We start from the raw sequence: 18,016 nt of genomic DNA, 5'->3' as shown, positions 1-18,016 counted from the left end.
ACCTCAGTTTCTGCTTGTGGGCTTCCCATAAGCACCTGGTTGGCCCCCGGGAAAACAGGATGCCGTACTACTGTAGATGAGCCACTGGTCTAATCCTGTTTATGTTCTTAAGCCTGAAGCTGTCTCTACTCCTGTGGAGAAAGATCATGATAACCACAGATTATATTTTTTCTTCCCTAACAACAGCTTTGTTAATTTGACTATGGAGCTGAATAGCTTCAATTGTCTTAGTAAATTATTTGTATCTAGAGCCCAATACATGAGGAAACTGAGTTCTATGTATTCCAGGCTTTTACCAGGTTAGGTGATGTTATTGTCATGATTTATTAGGTGTGTCTGAGTTTTTCAGGGCAGACTCAGAAAGAACTTGGGAATTCTAGATTATACCTCTATAAAAATATATTTATTAATTGAAAATTATATGATTACCAAAGAGCAGCCCCATACACCGTTTGATCAACAAGGAAAACCCATTACACTAACCTACTTGGTACTTGGCAATTTCCTGGTTCTTACATACATAGCCAGGATGTAGAAACAGGACATTCTGGTGAACTGTGTTTTGTTGCATGGCTGGGAAGGTCTGGCATAGAGCTTCTAACACATGGCCCTAGTAAACAATTTTTTCTTGCATACACAGATGAATGACTGAATATTCCCAGAAATAGGATAGCAGTCCCGTGCTTTTGAAAACAGGATGCATTTAAAAACAAAAATAACAGAGCAATGAAGTTAACATTTTTATCAGACTGCATCTTAAGCAAAACATCACTTCCCATATTATTGCCAAATCAAGCCACAAGAATTATAACCTCTATTCATAACTTGGCACAGCCCTTTGGAGAACATTAGCAAATTGTGATTCCCCCCTCCCCTCGTAATTTATTTTCTACATGCTGTTTGGCAGTTAGTTGGTGGAGAGAAAGGGGCAGAGCTTACATTTAATGTCCCAAGTACTGGTCTGTGAAGCACAATTTATTTACAAGTGTTCATTTTTCCCCCTTGTTGAGTCAACAGCCAATTTAGCTTTTTGTTTAATCTCATAGTTCCATTCTAAATAAATACGTGGAAGTGGAATATAAATCACATCTCCCTCCTATGCTGACAGTGATTTATCTTCCCAAGACTTCTGGTTGACTAATATGCTATAGCTATGAAGAAGCCGAGGTAATGATGTAAATGCTTATGTCAGAAATTGCATTCATTCTATCATAATACTGGGCTTCATACTAAGAAGAATGGCCATCTTACGTTCTCAAATCAAATTGACAGATAACTCTAAAAGTGACTTTTAGAAAGGCTCTTTCTCAAAGTCTTGCCATTAAGCATCTGCCTTCTCAACTACCAAGAGAAAGAGAAATAAACAAACCATATGTTATATTTTATTCTTTTCATAAAGAGTCAAAATCAGACACCGTGATTGCCAAGTCTCCTTTTAAGTGACAGATAAGAATGTGTCCAGTTAATCACTCTGGGATAGCTGTAGGAACCATTTCCTCAGACTATATTAGCTTTATTATGGATTTCTCAGTCAACTTTCGAAAGGTTTTTAATTAGCAAAATCTATTGTTTTTAAATGAATAATTGATCCATTTGCTTGGTTAAAACCATTTGCATGCCACCCTTCCTTTTGATGTGTTCAGGTAGCAGATGTGGGCTACCCATTTTATTCTCTCAACCATGTAAGTTCGATTACACTGAGAGAAAGTTTTGCTGACAGCCAGTTTCTTATCTGGTGAACCCCGGCTATGCTGTCTTAACTCCTTCACCCCTGACTCAGCCACAGGAATGTTCAGCATCTCTCCCCCATTCCCAGCCAGAACCCAACACACTGAGCCAAGCCTAATGTGTTCCACAGGTATGACAGGGGGAACAGAAAGTGGTGGTGGTAGTAGAGACTTAGCCTGGATCCTAATGAGGACCCTGGTTGTGCTCGGGCCCTGAGACACACACACACACACACACACACACACACACACACACACCCCTGCTAGGTGGTAGGTGTTGGGCGTGTCCCAGGCTTGTCATTATGGCCGTACAATCACACCAGGCCATTTGAGCCAATCCGAGGCAGGTGGTGTGATTGGGGGGGCCTTTAAAAGTGGCAGCATGACATGGCCAAGACACTTGCTTTGCCTGTTTGGTTGCCTGTTTTGGAACAGGGGCCGGGTAGGAATTTTGTCCTTTTGGCAAATTGGCACTAGCCACTTGGTTTTCGCCTACCCCCTTAGCAATTGTCACAACTTTGTAAGGTTTGGCAGTTAGGCATTGGCTTAGTGAGGTGTGTGGGAGGGGAGGTGCGGCCATCACCTGCCCCTCCATGAATAGGGTATTCTGGTAAAGGAATCTGGGGGTCCTAGATCTCATCCGAAGTCCACTTGAGGGGCTAGGGCCATGCCAGAACCACAGGAACCCCGGGGTGAGCTTCGGTTGGTCTTCATTGATGTGGCTCCCTCGTTTGTTTACCCTTCCAGACTACCTGCCAGAAAGGTAGGAGTCAGTTATAGTCAGTTGCCAATGCCTAAGCCAATACCACTCACTTTGTTGTAATCAATAAAGCTGTGGCCTAGATTTTGCCCGACAACTTAAACCAAAAATACGTGTCAGTGTGAAGTTATTTACTTGGGGTAAGGGCTTGGTCGCCTCGGAGCTCAAAAGATGTGCTGTAAGTCAAACAATTTAAAGGCTTGTTTTCCTTCTGCCAGGCTTTGACTGGCTCAGTCTGCAGTAGCCCCACTCCTGAATGGAGTTTGGTTTTGGCATACCAATATAACTTTTGCTACCTTCCCTTGCGTTGGCTTGCTCCTTTAGAGAGCCAAAATGGACAAATGCATGCATCCCATGGTTACATACGAGTTTCCTGCATGAGGGTGTGATTTGAAACAGGACAGTTACTGCTGCTTATATTGGCCTGATCAGGTTAAGGGCTTTGGATGACTCTCCTTTTTGGAAGTCTAAGACAGGCAGAATGCACCATGATGATTACATTTTCCTTATTACGAGGTTATTGTGCTGACAAAAAACAAACAAACCACTGGAAACGTCCATGCTAAATTGTTCTGAGTTCAGTTAAAGTCAATAGAAATCAACTGGTTTAAGCTACCCGAAGGCCGCAGCGTTACGCCAGGATCCTCTGTGTGCTAACTTGGAAGTAAATTGCATTAAAATCAGTCAAATTTATTTCTTAGGAAATAATGCTCAGGGGTGATTTTGAGTGCCACTAAACTTTTTGGATCACATTTATTTGTTTTATTTATTATCATACAGGAACCAAGAAACAAAGACAGATAATTAAGGCTGCTATCCTATGCTCAATTACCATGGAATGCCCCACTGGACCTTATTGCATGGTTTAAAAATATATTAATGTTAAGAACATTACACTACTGGTTTGATATACATGAAGAAAATGTACAACACCCCATCCGATCTTACAATTCACTTAATAATTCTGAATCTATCAGCTAACAGTTCTTATCTGGGAGTCTAACTTTGATTTACTACTGCTGCAGTTACAGTTTCTTTCCTTTCTTCTTTCAAAGATTAAAAGGAATTTCTGACAGCATCATCCGCTTCTCCCTTATTCTGCACTAAGTTTAAGGCTGAGGCGGCAATATGATCAAAGCTGCAGTTAGCTTCTGCTCAGTCTGATAGCACATTGAGATGGTGACATTGCACTTTTGATGTCTCTTTCTTTCTTTCTTTCTTTCTTTCTTTCTTTCTTTCTTTCTTTCTTTCTTTCTCTCTGTGCCTCTTGCCAGGGTAGGGCTCTGAAAGACACCAAACAGCCTGGTCTTAATGTTCCACTTTCTTTTCTCTCTTTGGGGGGAAGTGGTAAGCATTAATTTGCATCATACTAACAGACCATTTCCCTTGATATAATTTAAGAGCGCTGTTTAATTCTTTTTTTTAAAAAAAAATCAATGGCTCATTAATGCACTTTCAATCATTAATATACATTAGCAACTGCTAATGGGCAGTATGAGAACAGAATGTTCATAGAAGACTTGCAACCAGTTTCCCCTAATGAACTGACCCTTGCTACTATTGGAGGTCAATTATATACAATGGCAACTTTTCTAATAAAGGGCTTAAAAAAACAAAACAAAAAAACCTATCACCAGTGGAATAGCCAGCGATAAGGCTTGTCAGATGGAAAACCAATAATAATGATAAACAAGAAGATCTAGAAGCATGTGGTGCAGAGGCGTCCCTAGGGGTTGGTGAATCTTGCCCCCGGCAAGGGTGCATGCCCAGTTGGGTGCAAAAATCAGACTATGGGGTGTCTGATGCATATATGTGTGTGGTGACACAATGCTGCTGTTATGGAGAGATCAAACACAGGAGAAGCTTCTCATCCTTCGCGCACTGTGGCACAAAGGCATGCAAATTTGTTCGCCCTTCCTCCTTGCCTTGCCTTCACTCTGGATGCTTCAAGTATTTGAGACATGTAAAACGTAGTAATTTCTAATGTGGATATTGCTGTAAATTGATATATATATATATTTCTGGGGTGTGTGCAGATACAGCTCCTTGATGGGGGTAGCAAGGGATGCCTCTGATGTGCTGTTACCAAAATGGACTCCTATTTTGGTATTAAGTGGTGAATAAAATAACAGTGGCGATAATAGTGCCACCCAAGGCACTAAAAACAAACACAATTCATTCTGATTATGTATTGATTGTGATCTTGCAACCAATGGAATTTGGAATGGAGAATCTGTTGAGAGGTATGATCTAACAGATTTCAGGGAAGTCATGAAGAATAGCTGAGTTCACTGGCATAGGAACGGGGGTTGCAGTGAGTGTGGTCTGCCCCAGGTTTCATCCGGGGGGGGGGGGGTGACATCACTGGCTGAGTTTAAGCAATTTTAAAAGTTCGCTTTTGACTACTGTATTCACACCATTGTTTTGTCCAGCCAAAATATATCTTACATTTCTTATACTGACAGTTTAGATTTTGTAATAAGAATGTGTGTGTGTGTGTTGCAGTTGTATGCCTTTAGATGCTCTGATGAAAGTTTTCATGTATTCCAAAGGTAAGGAGATTTTAACAATCCTGTTAAATCGTATACACAAAAAGCTGCTGTAAAACAAGCCCATCATAAGTTAAGATAATGCAAAGTACATGAGATCCAAATTCCATTCAGGATTTGAAGACACTAGCAAGACAGACATCCATAGTGATCTGCTCTGCATTTTAGATCTGTGCCACATGGATTTGATTTTCAGATCCTTCATAACAGCTGATTCCATTCCAGGTCTCCCATTTCTGAAACATCTGAGAAATATGGGTAAACAGCAATGTAGGCTAAGTATCTTTCTGAACTGTTGCAAGATCATTATGATCTATGAGAATAATAAGGATGGGGAAAATGTACAGCTAAAAATGCCCTATCTTTGAAACCTTATGCAAAGCTAACTCAGAACCAATACATGTGAAATACTTAGAGCATCTTAAAACACAATTCAAAATAAAACCACTGAAATAAAATGTTTACCACAGTACTTTAAAAAAAGAAGTTTCACATTCTATAATCCAAACGTACTGTGATACTCCCCCACCAACTTGCTTAAAATGCATATAAAATTGTTAGATTACTTCACCCTTGCAATTTTATGTTCAAAGAGATGAGTCAAAGTGAGCAAAAAAATATGAAATTAAAAAATCAGAACTCCAGTCTTTTTTTTAAAAAAACAGCAGAGATCCTTTTTGATAACATTTGAAAGTGTAGGATTAGCTTTCAAAGACAGATGGCAACAAATCAAAAGCTTTAGCTTAAATAACATTCAATGCAAATAAAAAGCCAAGACTGACTATTTTGAGTGTGGATTTGAGCCCCACCTGGGGCAAAAGATTCCTGTGTTGCAGGGAATTGGACTAGATGGCCCTGGTGGTCCCTTCCAACTATGCAATTTTATATTAATTCCAAATCTACAATTCTATGCTAAATAAATCACTGTCATCCCACACAGGGTAAAGGTAAGTAGAGGCAAAATTGAAATGTTACCCACTGTCTGCTTGGGGGGTGGGGAGGGGAGAAAATCCTGAAGTTTCAGGGTCTTCTCTTTATTTGATATATAACATGTTCTTTCAGACAATACCGCAAAATTCTTCAGTGCACATATATAGCTATTGCCAGGTGAGGATACTCATTGAATTATATTTCTAGCATGTTGTAGCATAAATAAGGTGCCTGAGTCATAGTCTCCCTTTATTAGTGTCACACAAACTGTGTTTTCAAACACAAAGTGTAGAGCTACCAGTTTTGCCTGAAGCGAAATATGTTTTCACAAAAGAGAAACATCCCCCACAATATTTAACCTACAGTATTTCAGGTTTGACCCCTTTTGGTAAAATCCATGCCAGATCAATAAACCCTCGGCTGTCTGATTCACTGTTTAAACATGCTGACCAGAGAAATTCCCCTCTGTGTCCTGAATTTGGGCATCCGGAATTGTTTGGAGTTTGGAAGCATTTTAGAAAGTTGGGTTGTGTGACGTGTATCATTTCTTCTTCATTACATTCACACTCTACCTTTCTTCTACTGTTCAGAAATCAGGCCGCCTATTAATCATATTTTCTGCTGCTATTGCTATATAGAACAAGAGTTGTTGAATTTCAGAGTCTTGCAACCTCCTTCATACATTTAAAAAGAGGTAAAGGGGGGATATTAATTCTCAAATGTGCACAAAGTTTTACTGACCATAGCAAAATGCAGTCCCCCTGCCCCAGGCTTACTTCAAAAGCACACCCTTCAGATTCCATCTCCCTCCTTTTCTCCATTTCACTGGTGCCTTTTTTCTTTCCTTTTGCTTTTCAGCTTCATACATTTGACAGTGTAGTCACTTTCTTGCATGTTAGATGAGCAGGATCACTGCCCTCTCTTTCAGCACAGAGATGCCATCAAGGGTAAACCCTCTGTGGCGTTTGCCCTCCTATGTGTGTGACATCATACTGGGCTCATAGGGAAAGGGTTAACTAATTGTAAAATGTCTAACCAATGGGAACCCGGGGGCAGAGTTAACCGGGTATAAGGTTTAAGCACAGAGGGTTTTTTTAGTTAGTTAGAGTTGTTGAGAAGACAGTCTGGAGTTAGAAGAGACAGAGAGGATGAGTCTGTTGGTTGCGCTAGTCTGGTGTGAGAGAGTGAGAGAATTTGTTAAGAGGAGTCAGTCAAATAGTTGAGCTAATCAGTCAGAAGGTATTAGGAGGGTATTAAAGGTAAAGGGACTCCTGATCATTAGGTCCAGTCGTGGCCGACTCTGGGGTTGCGGCGCTCATCTCGCTTTATTGGCCAAGGGAGCCGGTGTACAGATTCCGGGTCATGTGGCCAACATGACTAAGCCGCTTCTGGCAAACCAGAGCAGCACATGGAAACGCCGTTTACCTTCCCGCTGGATCGGTACCTATTTATCTATTTGCACTTTGACATGCTTTCAAACTGCTAGGTGGGCAGGAGCTGGGACCAAACAATGGGAGCTCACCCCATTGCAGGGATTCGAACCGTCCTAGGCTCTGCTGGTAAAGAAACTAAAGTACTGACAGGAATATTATCTGAAAAACCATAAACTTGTTAATGTTTGTAAAATAAACTTGGGGTTTTTTTGGTTCACTTTTGACAACTGACTGGACTCAGTGTTTTACCAGAGAGTAACTGGTTGGTGGCAGTGCGGATGCAAGCACAGTGGTGGCACAGGGATCAATAGACCATTAAACGTCCAGGGATCCTGTGTGATCGCCACACCCTCCAACTTATTCTAACTGAAATCCATGCCGCTGCCCCCCACCCGCTCAGGTCTGCCACTGCCACCACTACCCTGTGCAACCTCGCAACTCATCCCCCCACCCTCTGCCTCCACCAGAAGTCCCACCATCTCCGAAAGGCCTCTGCTGAGTGCTCAGATTGGGAGAGGAGAGAAAGTGCGCTTCTGGAAGTGCGGCCCAGCTTCCTGAAGCATGTCGGTGACTGTGGCAGGCCTCCAGGCCTTGGTGGGGACCCTGTGGAGGAAGCAGGACATCACAGATTGACATAAGAAGCCAGGACAGCTGCTGGAACATCAATGATGTCCCAGTAAAATTGGGATCAGTCATGCAGGGATCTGGTTTACAAGATTCTCTCCCTCTGCCTGACCTGCCAACAATGAAAGGCTTTTGCGTGTTCAGACCCAGAAACCTCCCCCCTAAATAAATTCACTCAAATTTTGGTTTTGGTTTTTGGCAGAATTTAGGCTACAACTTTATTGATTACAGAAAGTGAATGGTTGCATAGGCTCTGGTTCGACTAGCTCCCTACACTCTTGCAGGCAGCACTGACCCAGGGTTCCAGCATAGGTCAGTCAAGGGTGAACACCTGGATAAGCGGAAAGCCGGGAACAGGCTATCTCCGGCACCCAAATGTCCCCCTGGACTCAGGCACGGGCACAATCCACTCTCAGGGGTTGACCAAATCATCAAGTCCCTGGATTCCTTTAATGGAATACCCTTCACATAGGGTTGGCGAGAGCATTCTCCCATCCCTATCAACTGAACCAGAGCCTATCCGCAACCTTACAAGTTGTGAAGATTTGCTACGCGGCAGGCGAAACCCAAATGGCAACAGCCAATCAGCCAAGCGGGGAAAATTCCTGCCATGCCCCTGTCTCAATGACAGATGACACACGTCAGCATAGCAAGGTCAAGCGCAAAGCCCTAAAAGTAGGGAGAGGTGGGCGGGTGTTCCAAATGCACGCGCCAAAAGAGGAAGCTCTGGGTCACATGCATGGGTATAAATAGGTCCCTCAAACCGTTTGGACTGCATCCCATTGGCCAGATTACACCCAGCTATGAGGGACCTACCAATCGGGTGTTGTGGCTGACCAATCGTACCCACCCACAACACAGGGTGTCAGTTTCCAGGTCTCACCGCAATACGTGCCCTCTTGAAGGGAGGACCCAATTTCCCATTACATGTTCTCTGCATAGTGGAAGGAAGCACACTCTTTCCTATACTGTGAGGATGGAAAAGTCAAGAATGAGACTTAAGGGAGCAAGATCCATTGGGATGTCCAGCCAGGGCCATCTTTAGCATATGCACCACTGGGGTGCAAAGATCTGCCCAGCGCTCCCCCCCCCCAAGTGGGGCAGGCCAAAGTTGTTGAGCATGGCAGGGCCAGAGGCAGGGATTCTGAGTCTGTTCAGCTTGACCATGTTAGCTGGCAACCCAGGTTAAAACACTATTTTAAAGGCTGCTTTTCTCTCTGCCAGGCTTAGAAAGACCAGCAGCAGCCCCACTGCTGAGTGGGATTTAGATCTGGTGCAATTTTACACAGGTTTAACTTACACTGGCTTGCTTTATGCCAGCTTTGTGTGCATAGGATTGCTCCTTTAAAGCTTAGTGTAGTTGTAGGGACCAGTTTAGCAGTGCTAGAAACAAGGATGGAGGAATCAAGCAGCTGTGGTTTTTCCTCAGTTTTTCAGCCTTAGGTTCCGTTTGCAATATTTATATATCACTTACTGATTATTATTTTTTTAGAAAACGCTCATGAAAATTGGCCAGCATTCTAGGTACACTTTGGTATTTAATTTTGCTTAATATTTAGCCTTTACAAGCAACTTCCCCAATAAAAAGCTGTGTGTTGGTTTCACAGATATATGCATTTTTATGCATACTTTCCCTTGAGACATACATTTTTTTACACAGTTTGGAAGAATTGCAGAAGTGTGAATTTTGGAAGGAAAGCTGGGTTTCAGCTTGCGTACTGTTTCAGAATACAAAGGTTTCCATTAGAATGCAAACTGAATTCCCCTCCCCATCCCAGTTGGCACTTAATTTTTCTGCTTTATGAAACCCAAAGCTTCTATAGAAACCTGTGTAACTTTGAGCAGTATTCAATTACTTGTAACTCACAGTTGTCACTTATTCCACAATACAAATATCTGAGCCCCCATTGGAGAAGGTCGCCTTGTAGAATCCTCATAGTACTGCATCTCTCCCTCACACCCATTTAATTTATTTCTGGCTTGGTATTCATGAGCTTTCTCAGAAAACTCCGAAAGAAAAAGTTTAACCCTCTCCCAAAGTAATAATAAAAAGATCTGTCCCAGCTTATAGTGCTGGCAACCTTAACACACTGCTTTATTAACTGCCCCTCAGAAAATTCCATGTTTCTTGAACAAGTCTTGGACATTAATCACAGCTCAGACTGAGCCACGCAAAAGTCCCCAATGGGTGATCTTCTAAGGCTTCAGAGAGCTATGGGTAAACCCAGGGATGCTTCAAAGATTTGGGAACAAGGGAGCTGTGTAATATCTGAGCTTCTTTGACAAAACACACCAAAGCTCTCTGACTCAAATAAGCTGAAGCTTAGGCAGAGACTATATATTACCACAAAGCCCTCCCCTTGCCTTTATTTTCTTGGTTTTCAAAGCTGATGGATGCTATAAAAGTTTAAGTATTGGATGCAGACCACATGTTTTCACTGAAGCAGGCAATTACAAAGTGCAGGAGTATCGCTACATCAGATGCACACATAGCATCTTAGCTTTAATCATTCCTACATAGCTCAAGTCAATGAGAAGCCTTGCTCCAGATGTGCTAAGCTTACCCATCCAGGTAGATTTTGTGGAGGAGGTATATTCAAACATTCTGTCTCTTAGGTCAGCCTTCCCTTCGCAAACCTGCAATACTGCTGGGGCTAGGACGTGGGTAGCGCTGAGGTCTAAACCACTGAGCCTCTTGGGCTTGCTGATCAGAAGGTCGGCGGTTCAAATCCCCATGACGGGGTGAGCTCCCTTTGCTCTGTCCCTGCTCCTGCCAACCTAGCAGTTTGAAAGCATGCCAGTGCAAGTAGTTAAATATGTATCGCTGTGGCGGGAAGGTAAACAGCATTTCTGTGTACTCAGGTTTCCATCACGGTGTTCCATTGTGCCAGAAGCAGTTTAGTCATGCTGGCCACATGACCCAGAAAGCTGTCTGTGGACAAACGCTGGCTCCCTTGGCCTGAAAGCAAGATGAGTGCTGCAACCCCATAGTCACCTTTGACTGGACTTAACCGTCCCAGGGTCCTTTACCTTTACCTTTTTGTTCTACTGCTAGGGCTTATGGGAGTTGTAGTTCAAAGCACAGGTTGTTAAAGCCTGCTCTGTATGCACATTGAAGACTGCTGTGCTGTGAAAGGAATGTGATTTGTTGAAACCATGGATCAATTCTCAATCCTGTCTTGATTGTAAAACAACATTTGTCATAGATTTCAAATACCTTTATTTCTGCTAAGCCTTTTGTTTTACATTCTCAGCCATTTCCAATTAAAAAGACCCCTCCCCCCCAATGCAGATAGTTATATTACTGGCATACCTTCTTTTTACCTAGACTTATTTTCGTTAATCGAGTTTTCTTAATCAATAATTAAAGATATGAGATGCTCTCTCTAAGCTATGCACACCACACATCTTTAGCACTGTGAGCTTTGACGCCCAACTGTGTCTCTCTGTGGGAGTTGTCCTCTTCTGTCTCTCCTTTGATTAATGTTGTTTGCCATAGAAATGATGCACGGTGATAATGGTCGCTAAATAATCAGCCTTCAACACTGCATGGATACTGGGGGGAAACATAGCAGAAGCATACTTATTGCTATTAGTGTTGTGAAATATACTTGACACTGTAACATAGCCGGGGAAATTGGCCACCCTCTGGTGGGTGGCGCTGTGGTCTAAACCACTGAGCCTTGAGCTTGCCGATCAGAAGGTCGGTGGTTCAAATCCCTGCGATGGGGCTAGCTCCCGTTGTTGGGTCCCAGCTCCTGCCAACCTAGCAGTTCAAAAGCACATCAAAGTGCAAGTAGATAAATAGGTACCACTCCGGCGGGAAGGTAAACGCCGTTTCCATGCGCTGCTCTGGTTCGCCAGAAGCGGGTTATGTCATGCATCGCAACCCCAGAGTCATCCGCAACTGGACTTAACGGTCAGGGGTCCCTTTACCTTTACCTGGTTAGAATAGGAAATGCGATGTGTGGGCCTATTTGCCATATGCGGTCCTGAGTAATGGCAAGGAAGATTTGCCTCTCCCATATATGAACTAGACCACTAAGCTTAAGTGCAGTTCCTTTTTAATAGTGGAAAGAGGAAAGAGAGATATTGCCACCCCAAAACTAGAGACTGGTTCACCCATGAACTTATGAAATGATTAGAGGAGTGCTGCAGACAGCACTTTCATATAGGGTACAGAAAGAGAGTTATACCCCCAGCTCCTCAGACCCTCCCTCCCTCCCTCCCTCCCTCCCTTCCTTCCTTCCTTCCTTCCTTCCCAAAGAAGATTACAGCACAAAATGTGGATGCAGGTTCATGCATCAGCAATAGACAGGCAGCACAATTCCTAAGTATGCTTAGGGAGCAATTTATGGCAAGACCCACCAGGACGAGCAAGATCCAGCTGGTCTCTAGCTTGAGCAGGGAGGTCCTAGGAATTATAGAAACCCTGTCAAATTACCATTGCCAAAGAGCTTTGTGCTGCCAATTTCCTACTGGCCAGATTTTACATGTAATGAAAGACTTGAAACAGCAGTCCTCACCGCCAAAGCCCCAGCTGTTTTGTGGAAAGTGACAGGTCTGTGTATCAGAAGTGGTGTGAAGTAAGGAAACCAGCTGCAGGGAATAACAAGACAAGTGAAAGGCTCTCAGACAAGCTTTTGGAGTGAGACAGAGAGAGGTGGTGTGTTGTGGGGTCCTGCTTCCATGATAGCAAGAAAGGTACAGGGGGTGATGGTAAAGTCCTTTCCAAGACAGGAGAGGTAGACCCAGAATGTGATCCCAGCAGCGTACTACAAATCATGGATGTGAACATCTAAAGCCCAACTAAGATCTGTATGAATGGGTAGAAGGGACATCAATGAGTGGGAATGATTTTCAATGGTTTCAGTGAGGAACAACAATGGTGGAGATAGGCCCTGATCCATGTTTATCATTTTACTGTTTTGCACAGGCTTATTGATGGCACTGTTGAAAAGAGAATCACAGCACAATCCCGTATGTGTCTACACAAAAGTAAGTCCCAGTGGGATTTGATCAAAAGATGCTACAAAACATAGCCTCAGTGTTGTTACAGCTCCAAAGAAATTGGAATTACAGTTGCTATACTTTGAAAAATCTTTGGCATTCTGAATTGGGCACTTGGATTATTCAGTAATGTTCAACCTTCACAGCTTTGATATCTCAAAAGTGTAGAAAGCAGTCTCGACATATTAGTTTATATGTGCATCAAAAAGTAATCAGGAAGTAATATGTAATCTGATTGCTAGACTTGTTTTTTCAAAACACTCAGCAAATAGCTCACTGGCCAAAGATGAATAGCTCCTGAAGATGTGGGAAATTGCAACAGTAGGGAAGCTAACAGTCTATTAAAAAAAACTTGTTTAAAGGTATATCAAACTTTGAATACATAACAAAAAAATGAGTACAAGTGATTAATTACTTGAAATAGTTTAGCTGAAGTTTTGGAGACAATCTTAATTATATGCTTTCCCAAACCACTGGATATTTTGTGAGAACTGGGTTGTTTGTAAGTGACTACTGTTGTTATTTCTAAGTTACAATTTATTTTTAAACAACAGATAAACAACAGTCTACGTCAGGAACCATGGCTCTGAATGGAATCTTGACATAATGGAATCATGATCGAAGTCAGAAGCACCACAACAGTTACAGAAACAAGGGGCTAACAGCAACCCTGACGGACACACCAAGACCAGCTGGTATTGCCTTCCATATTGGACATGTATGGGAGACACCAATCAATGCAGAGCGTTGTCACTGTGTCCTGAACCTCCATGTATATACAATATACAGTACAAGCATGCAGCAAGAAGGTGCTTCTTTTCCAGTGCAGGCTACCACCGTGGAATGGGCAAACAGCAATGGACAAACCATAGACCTCAAGGACTTCTGCAGGTAGGAACTCATGTCCCCTAGCAGCAGAAACACAGACAGCATGCAAATAGCTAACACTCTAGACAGAGTACAAAGGACTACCATTACAAGAACAGCATACATCAAGCTTCACGTCCATTAGGTAAGAAGAAAGTGTGGAGATCTTATGGAGTTTCCAGAATCGTGGTTCAGATTCTGCTATGGATCCAAAGCTCCTACTAAACTCTGCACTGTTTAGTGCCCCCTGTGTGGAGGAACAAGATGTCAGCTTGATGAATAAAGATGACATATATCACAAGAAAAAGCTCATAGGCCAGCACCACAAGCTGCCTTATAGCTGCAATGGAAGTCAGTGGGTGTTTTTGCCAAGGATGCCAAATAGAAATGTGAGCAGCAGGTCAAAAACGGCCTCAGTCCAGTATACCTGAAGGAGCGTCTCCACCTCCATTGTTCTACCCGGACACTGAGGTCCAGCACCGAGGGCCTTCTGGCGGTTCCCTCACTGCGAGAAGCCAAGTTACAGCGAACCAGGCAGAGGGCCTTCTCGGTAGTGGCGCCCTCCCTGTGGAACGCCCTCCCACCAGATGTCAAAGAGAACAACAACTACCAGACTTTTAGAAGACATCTGAAGGCAGCCCTGTTTAGGGAAGCTTTTAATGTTTGATGTATCACAGTATTTTAATATTCTTTTGGAAGCCGCCCAGAGTAGCTGGGGAAACCCAGCCAGATGGGCGGGGTATAAATAATAAATTATTATTATTATTATTATTATTATTATTATTAGCCCAAAATTCTCACTATGCAAAGTCACTCCCTAACCCCACAGCCACAGCAGCAGATGGGAGCTAAACTAATGGTAAATTGTCTGTTGCATCTTGGGTGCTTGGCCTGTGGAACACTACCTTCTACCTCATCCTGTGTTTCAACCTCCAAAGAGAATAGCAATATAGCCATATCCAAACTAAAGAGGCCCACTGTAGGTCTATTCCCTAGTGGTAAAGTACAAAGTAGACAGATGGTCCTAGGTCCAGTGTTTGCTCATTCACCAACCTAACAAGCTCCTCCCTTTGCTTGACACAGTATATCAGCAGAAACTGCAGAGGTGCTGAGGTGTCACTGAGTTGTTTGGGGTCTCCCATTTATTTTATCCATGCACCATGAGCAATATGCAGGCCCTTCGCCCAGACTACCATCATGAAAAACTCACTGTCCACTATTTCCCAGCATGGAGTCAGCTGAGATGAGTAACAAAGCAGGGGATTTCTATCTTTGAGCCCTCAAGGAAGCATGAAAAGGCAAACATGGCATTTATTGAATGGGGTCAATGGTGAAGTGAGTTCTGCAGGAGAATGATAAAACTCAGTTTGTCAACTCCTTGCAGTGTCCCTGTGGCCAGCTGAGCAGGACGTAGGGTTTTTTTTTTTGAAGGGTAGAGGATTCAGTGCCATGAGCTCCCACCTGCAGTGATATAGCCTACACAAAGGTTCATGAACATCTGAATCTGCTTGAAACCAAGTCACAACATTGGTCCATCCACCTCAGTACTGTCAAGTCTGACTGGCAGCAGAGACACAAGTAAATGCATTTTTCAACCTTGCTACCCAAGATTATTTAGCTACAGATGCTGGAAACTAGGACCTAAGACAGGCAAGCCTACAAATTAGCTGAGGCTCTCACACAGACACTTTCAGATCTCTGAAATGTTTGAAATTTATTCAAATAACTTGAATTCTTCTTCTTCTTCTTCTTCTTCTTCTTCTTCTTCTTCTTCTTCTTCTTCATGTGAAGATGGACTAAAGTGCAGCTGAACATTTCTCTTAAACAGTAATAACTGATGCAGTACCCTGAGACACAAATGCTTCAATCTATGCCTTTTTCAAGAACAACTTTGTTGTTGTTTAGTTGTTTAGTCGTGTCCGACTCTTCGTGACCCCATGGACCAGAGCACGCCAGGCACTTCTGTCTTCCACTTCCTCCCACAGTTTGGTCAAACTCATGCTCGTAGCTTCAAAAACACTATCCAACCATCTCGTCCTCTGTCGTCCCCTTCTTCTTGGGCCCTCCATCTTTCCCAACATCAGGGTCTTTTCCAGGGAGTTTTCTCTTCTCATGAGGTGGCCAAAGTATTGGAGCCTCAGCTTCAGGATCTGTCCTTCCAGTGAGCACTCAGGGCTGATTTCCTTAAGAATGGAGAGGTTTAATCTTCTTGCAGTCCGTGGGACTCTCAAGAGTCTTCTCCAGCACCACAAGAACAACTAATCATATCCATAAAGAGCTTCACTTTCTCCTTAAAGTGAAGCCAATATCATTCTCCTTTACTTAGACACATTTAAGTTATCTGTTACTCCTAAAAGGCTTTGTAATTCTGTAATGTTCTTCACAAAATTACTGTTATGCATAACTCATAGAACTGCACCACCATGTTAGTATACTGAAATGTGGTGATTCTTACTAATTTCCCAGTTGCTTTGAATGATGCTTCTCATAATAAAATACATGATCCTTCAGCTGTATTCTTGTGTTCACCATGTTATTATCTCAGGGGAAGGTTGGCATCAATCCGCATGGTATCATTTCTTCCTTGAATTCAATTATGAGTGCCTTTTTATTCCTCGTTGTCTTAAACAGACAAAGATGGAAGGCAATTATGGGGTAAAACAAATAAATGAGAACAACAGAACAGCCCCTCAGGAATGTTTAGCTAAAGCATGATTGGAAAATCGTTAGCATGGGTTCGTAGTTGCTGTATATCATTGTTGCATTTGGAAAGCAATGCCTGTATTCTCTGGAATTGGGTCTTTTGCTTAATCCTCCTCATAACAACCTCACGAGGCAAGTACAGAGTTGGCCCAAGCATTTAACCATTGCCCCCTCCTGTGGACACCCATTAGCGTAAAGCATTCACATAGCAGTCAACTAATACTCACCAAAAATGTGCAGGAGAGCGGTCCCTCTATTGAAGTGAATGGAAACGGTCATGTGGAGCGGTACTCCCAGTTGTGTAGAGAGAGTGCAGGGTTTTTGCAGCCATGGGTTTCCGGTGTAAGTTTAACATGCTTTCTTCTGACATACAATAGCTCTCTTAAAAATAAAAAAATCGATTTAACTATTAGGAGCATGCATATGGCTAATATATCCCTGGTGGTAAACATCTGAATTCTCAGAACCGCAGCCCGGCAGTAATTGCTCTGGAGCTGCCAACAGATCCAAAAATGTTAGTAGAAAGGGAGAACCTTTAGATGTACATGCCAGACACATTAACACTGCCTGGCTTCAACGCAGGGGAGAGCAGCAGGATTGCTTAGCTTCAGAGAAGGTCTGAAGGTCTCCTGAGCATTCTGTCCTCAAAGATCTATAACTGCCACCTTTGAAATGACATCATTGTTATCAGAGCAACTGATGACGGCAGATGCTGAAGCAATAATTTGCAATAGGAATTTTAAATGTATGTTTTGTTAGTCACTGATACACACACATATAATTAATAATAATAATAATAATAATAATAATAATAATAATAATAATAATATATTTGTACCTTGCCCATCTGGCTGGGCCTCTCCAGCCACTCTGGGCAGCTTCCAACAAAGATTAAAAATACATTAAAATGTCACACATTAAAAACTTCCCTAAACCGGGCTGCCTTCAGATCCTTCTAAATGTCAGTTAGTTGTTTGTCTCTTTGACATCTGATGGGGGGGGGCGTTCCACAGGGCGGGGGCCACTACCAAGAAGGCCCTCTGCCTGGTTCCCTGTAGCTTTGCTTATTGCAGTGAGGGAACCGCCAGAAGGCCCTCGGCGCTGGACCTCAGTGTCAGGGCTGAACGATGGGCGTGGAGACACTCTTTCAGGTATACTGGGCCGAGGTTGTTTAGGGCTTTAAAGGTCAACACCAACTCTTTGAATTGTGCTCGGAAACGTACTGGAAGCCAAGGTAGGACTTTCAGGACTGGTGTTATATGGTCTTGGCGGCTGCTCCCAGTCACCAGTTTAGCTGCTGCATTCTGGATTAGTTGTAGTTTCCGGGTCACCTTCAAAGGTAGCCCGACGTAGAGCACATTGCAGTAGTCCAAGCGAGAGATAACTAGAGCAAGAAGAAATGAAGTCTGGCCA

General features: G+C 43.0%; 1 long non-coding RNA gene across 1 annotated transcript; it reads right to left on the bottom strand.

The window, feature by feature from the left end:
- Nucleotides 1–3,208: 3,208 nt before the first annotated feature.
- LOC310706060 lies at nucleotides 3,209–17,319 on the bottom strand. Its single transcript, XR_014525617.1, has 2 exons — nucleotides 16,831–17,319; nucleotides 3,209–3,770 (listed from the first exon to the last, which is right to left on the bottom strand). It is a non-coding gene; the product is annotated as an uncharacterized lncRNA (long non-coding RNA).
- Nucleotides 17,320–18,016: the final 697 nt, after the last annotated feature.

The sequence above is a fragment of the Podarcis liolepis genome, assembly GCF_965112155.1.
Source record: "Podarcis liolepis genome assembly, chromosome: 4".
NCBI classification, from domain to species: domain Eukaryota; kingdom Metazoa; phylum Chordata; class Lepidosauria; order Squamata; family Lacertidae; genus Podarcis; species Podarcis liolepis.
Note: the sequence above shows the minus strand (reverse complement) of the source record. Positions and strands in the feature narration are given on the sequence as shown.